Genomic DNA, 4,375 nt, shown 5'->3' with positions numbered 1-4,375 from the left:
ATAACTCCGCTTTAGCGGTACAGTTGTCGGTAACAGTACCATCGGCACTGCGCAGCGAAGGTATTGACTGCGTCTTGCCGCTTGTGTACTTTCTCCGCTTTCATTCACCTGAAAATTATAAACGCATTACAGAACACGAACTATGTTGCATGTTTTGATATCCTCCGTATTACGAAACCGTTTTTAAACTTACTTCTCCTGGTATGTCGTTCTTAAGCCGGGCTACCAGTTCTCTGCGTGCAACACCTTCTACCTAATCGTAGTGTGCTGCGTGAAGACGTGTATAATGTCGTTGTATATTGTACCTCTTCGCAGAATTAAATACTTTATGACATACAACACACTGCGGACGACCATCCCTCTCAGTCAATAGAAAGATATCCTCCAATAGAGGTCAGGGCTCCCACGGCTAGTCATAGCTGTCATTGAACACGGATTATTGCGTCAGTTGCGGCTGCATGCGGCCAGGGGGCAGTGAGCTTTCCCCCTCCACGCGGGCTCCAAGCTGACGCAGTGAGTGCTCCAGCTCCCTGGAGCTCGGTTGGAACAGCCTGTCCTAGACCCTTGGAATGATTTCAACCAAGTTTGGTACTCATATTAGTTACAATCTGGATAGAAATACTGTGGGTGTAAGAACCACCAGTCTCCTATTGGCGTCAGTTTGATAATGTGGAGAGAGATGGGGAGGAGATGGACAAATAGCGAGGGGCAAGATGAACAAAGAAAGGAAAGAGGATGAGATGGAGAGAGACAGGGCGAGGATGACACAGGCCAAGAAAAGGGGAGGAGGAAATGGACAAAGAAAGGGAAGTGGGTGAGATGGTCAGGTAGAGGATAGAAGAGGAGATGGACAGAGAAAGGAAAGAGTAGGAGATAGACAGAGGCAGGGGGAGGGAGAGATAGGCAGAGACAGGGGGGAAAGAGATGAAACGACAGAGGGGAGAAGAGAATTTACAGAGAAATGGGAGGAGATGGACAGGGGAGATGATGAGATGGACAGAGAGGGAGAGGAAGAGATGGACAGAGAGGGGAGGGGAGGAGATGGACAGAAATGAGGTGGGGAACAGATTGGGGAGGAGGAGGATATGGGCAAGAGAGGAGGAGCAGATTGACAGAGGGGAAGAAGGGGAGGAAGAGGAAAAGGGGAGGAGAAAATAGACAGAGAGGGAGGAGCTGGATAGAGGGAGTGAAGGAGATGGATAGATTGAGAGTGAAGAAGGAGATGAGCTAATAGAAGATTGGAATAAGTAATACCCAGGCGATTCTGCGTACTAATCTAGTACACTGATCATCCAGAACATTATGACCACCGATCTACTATCGATATAAACCCGTCCAGGTTCAAAAAAATGGTTGAAATGGCTCTGAGCACTATGGGACTTAACTTCTGAGGTCATCAGTCCCCTAGAGCTTAGAACTACTTAAACCTAATTAACCTAAGGACATCACACACACCCATGCCCGAGGCAGGATTCGAACCTGCGACCGTAGCGGTCACGCGATTCCAAACTGAAGCGCTTAGAACCGCACGGCCACACCGGCCGGCCCCGTCCAGGTGATAGCAGCCTCACCTGGCGAGGAATGACTGCTAGGAAGACCCACACACGGTGCATCTAGTATCAGTGAGCATGCTGTCCGTGTGGACAACAGAGAAGGTGCGCGATCTATCTGAGTTTGACCGAGGGCAGATTGTGATGGCCCAGAAGCTCGGCACGAGCATTACGAACACTGCACGACTTGTCAGTTGTTCGAGGAGTGCTGTGGTGAGTGTTTTCAAGACGTGGCTAAGGGGTTGGGCGGCCACCTCTTATTACAGGTGTGGGACGTCGTGGGTATCCAGACCGGGTAAAACTGGACGGCCGGCGAACTGTGCCGGAACTAGCATCAGACTTTAACCCTTTGTTTCCTGACATAAGAAAATTTTTACTTTTTAACATTTTCTTTGCAGAATTTATGCTATTGTGGCCTCAAATGACGGTAGGATTTTTTGTAAAATTTTATTTTATTTTTTGCAACTTTTTTCTCTCCTGGTACTCAGAAGTACTGTCAGACTCCATGGACAGAATCACAACATGCGCAGAAAAATGCTCCAATTTTTATAACTTGTACTTATTCCGCATAAGTATTAAATATTTTTACATTAGAAAATTAACAGAAATATGATATTTCTGAATTTGTTTTTTAAATTTCGCATAAATTTATTCTAGAGCAACTTCACAATACATAGTAACTTGGCTATACATTTTTGACAGTATATACATATCACATATTTAGTGATACCTCATGAAATTGTAGGAAACAGTTCTTTTTCTCATTGCAGCACAAATACACTTTACATGTACTACATTGTGAATGTGGTCTCGACTAAATTTTATTTTTTGCACACATTTCGCATCGTCCTCTTTTACAACTGAACACTACAAAATGGTTTCCTCGGTTGCCAAGACGTACATCCTTCGGAACAGAAAAGTTATCCTTCCTTCTCTTTGGGAGAGTTATTTCATCTTTACCAGAGTTTCTCTTTTTGAGATTTGGCACTTGCTGTTCATTCATTAGCCCTAGTGCCACAGCACGCCTGAATTCCAGCAGTGGCAGTGCCCCATGTAGATCACTGAAAATGACATAAGCATTGACAAAAGCAATTTCTATTGCTCCCCAGAAGAGACGGTGCCACCATTTCTTTGATCATTTGTCAAAACCATAAGTTGAACGTGATCTGTCTACATGATCCACACCACCCATGTTTTTATTGTAATCACATACAATAACTGGACATGGTATAGTCATACTAGTTGCATCTTTCTGTTTTCTTGTCACTACGCTCTGTTCGGTGCTATGGAAGTTTGACGCAAAATACACTACTTTATTTTCCTTCCATTGAAATACTGTTAGTTCTAAAGATGACACTCTGTGATTTTATGTAGACATTTTTCTTCAGATAAATTCCCTGGCAAACCTTTCCTGTTTTTTCTAATTGTTCCACAGGCAAATGTATTTACGGATTTCTGTGTGAGAAAAAGTGGGCAGAACAACTAGTGAGAGGTAACGCGTTGTTGCTACAATAAAGTGTTCGCACAACCTGACGGTACTAATAAGTCCGCCTTATATTTTCCACTTTATCTCATTCACTTGTAACGTAATGCTTCAAACTGTTATAAAAAAACAAAGAAGGTAAGTACGTACAATGGAAAACTCAACGGAAGTTTCAATAAATTGCGCACAAATTCAGGCAACACCATGGAAACAAGCACATACAATCTTCTGTTTTCACAGCAGCGCGCGAAAAACAATTTCAAGCTCTGACCGCCAGAGAGGTCTATGTATTGCACAATAACAACTATGAAACAGTAGAGCAGAGTTGCTGTTACGTACCGACAGGCTCTCAGATCACGAAACTGCACCACGAGAAAATAATGAGAATCAAAACTTACTGGTACTTTTAAGTACCGTCAGGCAACAAAGGGTTAATGCTGGGAAGAGTACAAGTGTGTCTTAACACACAGTGCCCCAAGCACTGCTAACGATGTTCCTCTGCAGCTGACGACCCATGCATGTTCCAATGTTAACACTACATCGCCACTACGACTGAAATGGGCACGTGACCATCTGCACTGGATGTTGGCGCAGTGGCAGAGTGTTGCATGTTCTGATGAATCCCGATACCTTTTTCAACGTGCCAATGGGAGGCACGAATCCGTCGTCTTCCACAACTACTTGACACCTCTACTACAGCACGGAGACAAGCTGGCGGTGGCTTCATTATACTCTTGGGAACCTTCAGGTGGGCATCCATTAGTCCAGTGGAGCTCATGCAAGGCACCATGGCGACCCTGAACGATTGGTTAATAGTACGATACAAGCATTACTGCCAGAATGTAAGTGCATAACACGTTTAACAACAGCATCACCATAATCGTCTCACACGCAATTTTATTATATATTTAATCCATCAGTCTGCCGGCGTCACAAACATCTGGATGCAGACGCATTTTGATGATACGAATACCAAGGGAGGAAATAACAGAAAGAAAGAAATGAAAAATCAGGGATTGTTTCTATCATCCAGTTACCATCCCACTGCAAAGATGATGAATATCTATTTCAGTATTTTAGGTGTTGGAAAACACCTACGATGATGTATTGCAGGCTGTTCCATCTCGTCGGCTCCGTTGTGAGCCGCGGAGCGCTCCCTGCTCCAGGGAGCCGTGTCGCTCGCTGTGACCATTCAAGTGGGTCGGCACGTGGCACGGTGGCTGAGGCAGGCGGCAAGGCAAGCGTTTTGATGTGCCAGCTGCATCTTACAAGATCGACAACCTCATACTCTTAGCTGCTAAGACGTGGTGACATGCTAGACCAGGAAATACGATGTTCAGGA

This window comes from Schistocerca americana, chromosome 8, assembly GCF_021461395.2.
Source record: "Schistocerca americana isolate TAMUIC-IGC-003095 chromosome 8, iqSchAmer2.1, whole genome shotgun sequence".
Classification (NCBI taxonomy): domain Eukaryota; kingdom Metazoa; phylum Arthropoda; class Insecta; order Orthoptera; family Acrididae; genus Schistocerca; species Schistocerca americana.
This window is presented reverse-complemented; position numbering follows the sequence as displayed.